General features: G+C 37.8%; 1 pseudogene; it reads right to left on the reverse strand.

The window, feature by feature from the left end:
- Window positions 1-2061: 2061 nt before the first annotated feature.
- Window positions 2062-2683, reverse strand: LOC101996404 (annotated as a pseudogene).
- Window positions 2684-7643: the final 4960 nt, after the last annotated feature.

Raw genomic sequence — 7643 nt, forward strand, 5'->3', positions numbered from 1 at the left:
CTACTGCATGTACTGGCTTTGTGGGAGCCTAGTCTGTTTGGATGTTCACCTTCCTAGACCTGGATGGAGGGGGGAGGACCTTGGACTTCCCACATGGCAGGGAACCATGATTGCTCTTCTTCGGACTGGAGAGGGAGGGGGAGGGAAGTGGGAAGTGGGGAGTTGGGAGAGGAGGAGAAAAAAGGAAGGCAGGGAGGAGGTGGAAATTTTTAATCACAATCTCTTCCAAATTATACTGAAATAGATGTCTTTAAAAATCCTGTGCACAGCCAGGCATAGTGGTAGAGGCCTTTATTCCTAGCACTGGGAGGTAGAGGCAGCTGGATCTCTGAGTGGCCAGGTTGGTCTACAGTTTGAGTTCCAGGACATCAGGGCATCACAGAGATATCCTGTCTTGAAAATCGAAACATAATCCTGTACCCCTATAAGAGACCACAGAGATTTGTTGGTGGACTGTTATTCTGTAACCCCAAGAAGGAAGTACATATAAGGGACAGAATGTCTGATTTGATTACTTTCTTCTTTCTATAAAATATTCATTTATAATCTTATGTAGCCAATAATTTCCATATGTAATGGGGATTTCTGAGTTCCAGCCTCAGTGTTCCATCACAGGTCAGAAGAAGACTCACAACAAGCACAAAACTTAGAATGATCTAAGGGTGAAAATGAATTCTCAACAATGCAGTTTTCTGCATCAGTTTCTTTGCTTTTTTTCTTCTGCTGTTCTCTCCTCTTTTCTGTTAAGTTTCCAGTTTATATACACATGTAAAACAAGAGCAATTCTCTGAGCTTGAATGTTTCTTTATCTTTGAAAGTCCCAAATGTGATCAATATGTAATACTCCTTTCCGAACTGTTTGTCATGCCAAATGGAAGATAGCAGCACAGAGGTAACTTCTGTTGTAGAGACGTGTCTGTGTGTAGTGGCATTAAGTCTGTATTTTAATAAATAAAGCTTGCCTAAATATCAGAGAGTAAAACAGCTACCGAGTGTGTTTACAAAATGCACGTAGGCTTGGGAGAGAGGGAACAAGAGTGCAGACAGTTATGAGAAGAAATAAATAGTTTTAAAAATAAAACAAAGTCTTTGAATAGACAGTAAGTATAATAAAAACAAATAAATCATGTAAAAACAAAAAATACACAGAGTCTGGATTATGTATATTATTGTGCTTTCTTTGATTTTTTTACTGTAGAGATATAGATATTTGATTATGGGGACTGCTAAGTGAAACAAACATCAGATAACCATGCCTCTGGTGGGTTGACAATTGAACACTAGTTGTCACCTGCTTCTCATGGCCTGTGACACATATATACTTATGCTAGTATTTAAAATAATGATGGAGGTGGGTCTTGTATCTTATCTGTTGCTTTCATTGGTTAACTAATAAAGGAAACTGCTTGGCCTGATAGGTCAGAAAATTAGGTAGGCAGAGTAAACAGAACAGAATGTTGGGAGAAAGAAGCCGAGTCAGTCAGTCTCCATGATTCTACCACTCCAGACAGCCGGAGGTTAAGATTTTACCTGGTAAACCTCATGGGCTACACAGATTATTAGAAATGGGTTAGATCAATATGTAAGAGCTAGCCAATAAGAGGCTGGAACTAATGGGCCAGGCAGTGTTTAAAAGAATACAGTTTCCGTGTAATTATTTTGGGGCACAAGCTAGCTGGGGGTCAGGAGTCAGGTGGCAGGAACGCGGCCCGCAGCTCCTTCAACAAAATAATTATTTTCTGTTTGCACATTCTCCAACTTTTAATGGTCTGTTTTGTCTTTAACATCATAGGTTTCATTTGCATTCTAAATTTTAACAAATAAAACTATTTGAAACTGGACATTCTGGAATGTATCTTTAACTTCTTACCCACCTTGCCAGTGCCTGAAACACGGGTGAAACTTGTATTTGGGAGCTATCCTTTTGCTTTTATTTTCATTGTTCTCAGTGATCTTTTGCCTGTAGTGAGTTCCTCTATATCACAGATGCTAGGCCTTTACAGTTCTCTATGTATCATAACACACTTCAGCCTCTCTTCTGACTTTTTTTTTTGACGAGTCTTAATTGTTTACCAGGCATGAAATTTTACAAACATTGTGTATTAGTGGTAACAGTGGAGTTGGAGAGCAACGTGCTTTCTCCTGAGCATCAATAGTGTGGTGGAACTTGTGCCCCTTTCCAAACTACGGCTCTTGTGGGCAGTAGATGTTAGCCCACACACCTGTATTTTTGAATTGGTGTGGTGATCCACTGGGTTCCAGGATTCCTTCGGATGACTTTACTGAATGAATCAATAAGGATAACCTTCAAGAATCTGTATTTGGAATCTTCACCAATACAGAAAGAATTCAGAACTCTCAAAGCCCCACAATGGCGTTCTTCTCTCTCCTTATCAACAGACTGAAGGCTTCCAGCAAACATTAGCTGATTACTACCATGATGAACAGGCTTGCCGTAAGTCACACCCTTAGGAACTGGGCACTTGTAGCTACCATAGAGGACACGAATTCTATATATGACATAACCTTGCTTGGCCTTGTACCCCAGTTTCATGCGTTATCAGGATGGGTTGGGTGCAGCAGAGAGGTGGAGATACTGCCAGCAGTGGATCCTCAGAGGAAAGCACGTCACCTCGGTTTGCTTCTTCCTCCATGGCTCCTGGATGTATTTTGATTCATCCATCTTGCTTCACCTGATGGCAGCCACTGGAGGAAAAAAAGTCTAATTTTGTTTCTTAGTCTTCTTTGAACTAGACCAGAAGACTTAGAGGTTTCTGTTGACTATTCTCCAGTACTTGTTCTTTACCATAACATCTTAGGAATATTATGCAGAGTACGTCTTTGATTGCATTATTCCCTTGATTAAATAACCGCAGAGCTTCATCACTGTCTTCCAAATAAAACCTAATTGATATTAAGGTTTTGCTTGTGTTTTCCCCACTTCCTTTTAATGTGTTTCCTCCTAGTGCCCTCCGGTGTCCTGCTTAATCAACAGTATCTTCCTATCTTGTCCAAGTTCCTGTGCACTGCTTAGTTTTTGTTCCTGTATCTATGTACCTGGAATTACTCTCCCTCATTAACCCATGTTAAGATCCAATCTCCCATTTAAGGTTAGCAATTTTTTCCTCAAATCTTGTCAATATTATTCCAAATGTGTGTTATTTATAGATATTGTATTCTGTGCAGTCTGCAAGCTCACCGGGAAAATGACTACTGTGGTTTTACTGATATAGTCTAACCTTGTGCTGTGGACACATTAGTCTTTTGGTAAGTGTACCTACTCCAAATGAGATCAGCAGATAAAAGAACGATGAGTTTGATTATTCAGTTTGGATGATTTTCTGCTTTCTTTATTGACTCTCAAAACTGTTTTCCAAATTTGTTTAAAAAGTATTGTTTCTATATGGAATTTCTTTATATGTTTCATTTTGGTACATTACCCCTTTTCTCTCTTTGTCTCCTCTTCAGCACTGTACCAGATACCCTATTACCCCTTTCATGGTGTTCTACTGTCTTCCTCATCTTTTTTTTAAAGGTTGTTTTTATGTAGTCCTATTGACCCCAGTATCCAAGTCTTTAATCACTCATTCCACTTGTGTAAACATATGTTGCAGTCATAGGCTAGAATCTGCATGTGAGGAAGAATATTGTCTTCTAAGCCAGGTTACCTCACTTAATATAATGTTTTCCCATTGTGTTCAATTTCTAAAAATTAAATTTCTTTGTGGGCAAATAAAATTTCACTGTATATATATATATATGTTCCACATTTTTCCCTTTCTTTTTAATTGAAAGTAGATTTATTCATATAATATATTCTGATTATGGTTTCTCCTCCCCAGCTCCTCTCATATCTTCCCCAATGTCCCACCCACCTAAATCCACACCTTTTCTTTCTCTATCTTATTGTAATAGGCATCTAAAAAATAAAATAAGATAAAATAAAAAGAAATTAGAATAGGACAAACAAATAAACAAAAATACCCCCTACCACCAAAAGCACAACAGTCATAAAGAAACATATAGAAAACCAATAAAAACAAAATCAGAAACTATAATATACAAGTGAAAGATCTGTAAATTTAAACAAATAATAAGATCCAGGCAAAGCATTGTGAGACGAACTAACTTCAAAAATGCCATTGAAATTCATTTTGTTTTGTCTACCTACTGCTGGACATAGTGCCTGCCCTTATGTTTAGCTTGTATATCCAGTGAAACTCCACTGAAGAGAAATTTTTCTTTGAGAGCGATTATAACTTGGAAATAGTTTCTGGATTAGGAGTAGAGATTTTTTTTGGCCACTTGGACAGTGTCAGGTATGGGTTTCATATTATGAAAGGGGGCTTCATACTAGTCAGACAGTGGTTGGTTACTGTATCAACCCTTGTGCTAATATTGTACCTACATATTACCAGGCCAGTCACCATTGTGTATTGCAGGGTTTATATCTGGGTTGTTGTTTACTTTTCTCCATATATAGTGTGCTAAGTGACTTATAGTATCATAAACACTAGTTAGTAATGGTGAAGGCTCTAAGTAGGAACCTGCTGGGCTTCTCCATGTTCAATGAATATTGTCTTCAGTAGATATTATCAACACTTAGTGGAAAGTACCCAACGGCTTTGGTAATAGATTGTGTTGTTTGAGAGTTTGCATGGGTATACTTTGGCCAAAATCTTAGATATGGTGCATTCCTGCTGCTGGGGGTTTGACTTTGTGATGTGAGATGGCTAGTTGGGACTTTATCTTCCCTGTTATTTGGTGATTCCAATTTAGACTTATTTCATATATGTATATATTTTAAGAAGCTTATACTTTATTAGGTTTATACAATCCCTCAAATGGCACTTAGTTTCAGCTGTCATTCTCTTTTATATTTCTCCTTTACACTCCTCTTTCCCTTTCCTCCCTATAGCATCCTCCTTTTCCAGGCCAGCCCCCACATTCATTCATAACAACACAGTCTGCTTCCTCTTCTTAGAGATATTCTTCCATCCCCCTCAGTCATTTACTCTATACCCAACCACTGTACTTATATAATTATGCTGTGACAATCCAAGACTTGGCAGTTTGAATGTAATTGGCTTAGTATAGGCTCTGACATGTAGTTATTAGAAAAGGAGCAAGCTTATAATAGAAAAATAGAAAATGTACAATTTGAGGAGAAAGAAGGACCAGGAAGTAGACTGGTGATAAGTCCTGTGGTCAAAGAGATAAACATATTAAGACTTAAAGTGAGTAGTGACTTCAGGGTGAGATTCCACCCAGCTGGGTTTCAACTTGTGAAAAGGAATTTGAAAAAAGGCTTAGATCCAGGTGTGATAGCACATCTCTTTGATCCCAACACTAGGAAGGCAGAGACTGGTAGATTCTGAGTTTGCAGTTCATCTGGTCTACAGCTAAACTTAGGCATTGAAGAAAGCCATCAGAAACAGAAAGCTGGTGAAGATGTAATTGAACAAGCGGTCATGTTCCAATCTCAGTAATCAGAAGAATTTGGCAGTTTTGACCATGTGGTGGTTCTGGCTTTAAGGAGAGAAAAAAGGGGTTATGGAATTTGCCTCCATGCATAAATAAAGCCCCTGAGTCCATCCATGTGTTAGGGTGTCCCTAAATGGAGACCTAGGGAGGCAAAGTGTTATGCTGTGAAGTTGAAGCCTGGATTTCCTAGGAGAACCCAAGATATTAGAGATGCCTGTATCATGGGATCCCTTCCCAGGAAAACTGCTAACAAGGAGTGGAACTAGCCTGAGAGGAAGAAGCATGATGCATTCAACAAAGGTAAAAGGAGTTGGAGATCTGAAGAATGTTTTGATATAAGACATGGAGCTGCAAAGTTTGGTGTTTGCCCAGCTGGTTTTTGGTCTTGCTTTGTTCCAGTAGTTCTTCACTATGCTCCCTTCCCTACATTTTTGAATGGTTAATGTATATCCCATGCCTTTATATGTTGGAAGTATATGATAGAATTTTTAACTTTGATTTTGTAGGAGATTATAACTAAGAAATTGTATGAATCTCAGGAGAGACTTTTAAACATTGTTGAGACTGTAAAAGCATATGGGACAGAGTTGAACTAAAGGCATCTTGCAATATGATATTGTTACAAGCTTATGGGACAAGGAGTGGAATGTAGCAATTTGAATGTAATTTGCCCCCACAAGTTTATAGAGATTGGCATTATTAGGAGGTGTAGCTTTGTTGGAATACGTGTGGTCTTTTTGGAGGAAGTATGTCACTGTGAGAATAGACTCTGAAGTCTTCTTTGTTAAAGCTTTGCTCAGTGTGACATTCCGTCCACTTCCAGTTACCTGCAGGTCAAGATGTAGCTCATTCTCAGCTGTTTTTCCAGTACATGTCTTCCTGCATGCTACCATATTGCACCATGGTGACAATGAACAAAACCTCTAAAAATATAAGCCATCATTATTAAATGTTTTAAGAGCTATTGTGGCCATGGTGTCCCTCCACAGTAGTAGAAGCCCCAACTATAACAGCAGATAACTTCCACATATAAGCAAATATAACCTGTATTTGTTGTTTTGGAGCTAGGTTACCTTTTTAGATTTTTTCTAGTGTCACCCCTATACTTGTGAAATTTATGATTTTGTTCTTTTAACAGCTGAGTAATTTTCTACTGTGTAAATGTACACATTTTCTTTATCTTTGATGGACATCTAGGTTGTTTTCGATTTATGCTTATGATAAATAGAGCAACAATGAACACAGTTGACCAAGTGTTTCTGTAGTAGGATGTAGAGTCCTTTGGGTATATGCCCAAGAGGGATATACATGGATCTTTTTGTAGATATATTTTCATCTTTCTGAGGAGCTGCCACAGCTCTTTCTACAGTGGTTGTACTAGTTTGTATTCAGCAACATTCTTGACAGCATGAACTGTCATTTATTTTATTGATTTCATCCATTCTGACAGGTATAAGATGAAATCTCAAAGTAGTTTTGATTTGCGTTTCCCTGATGATTAACGACATTGAACAGTTCCTTAAGTGCCTCTCAACTCTTTGTGTTTCTTCTCTTGAGAACTGTCTGTTTATATCTGTACTCTATTTTTAAATTGGGTTGCTTTCTTGATATCTAGGTTTTTAAAATATTTTTTATGTATTTTAGATATTAGCCTTCTAATGTATAGTTGGTAAAATCCTTTCCCATTTTCCCATTTTATCTGAATGGTTTTGTCCTTTGCTTTATTGAAGCTTTTCTATTTACTAATTGTTGTTCTTAGTGCTTGTGCTATCAGTGTTCTGTTCAGTAAGTCTTTTCCTATGAAATGAGTTCAAGACTGTTGCCCACTCTCCTTTCCATCAGATTTACTCTCTCTGGTTTTATGTTGAGGTCGTTGATCTCTCTGCAGTTGTTATGTTCAGGGTGATAAGTATGGATCTATTTGCATTTTACACATGCAGCCATCCAGTTTGACAAACATCATATTTTGAAGATGCTGTCATTTTTTTTCTGTGTCTATTTCTGACTTCTCTCTGTATATTTGTAAGTTTATATGTGGGTCTTCAACTTGATTCTATTGATCAATATGTCTCTTTTTATGTCCAATACAATGTTTTTTTTTAATTCTTATAGATCTGTAGAATAATTAATATTGGGGATGGTTAAACCTCCAGCAGTTC

This window comes from Microtus ochrogaster, unplaced genomic scaffold (genome assembly GCF_000317375.1).
Source record: "Microtus ochrogaster isolate Prairie Vole_2 unplaced genomic scaffold, MicOch1.0 UNK122, whole genome shotgun sequence".
Taxonomy (NCBI): Eukaryota; Metazoa; Chordata; class Mammalia; order Rodentia; family Cricetidae; genus Microtus; species Microtus ochrogaster.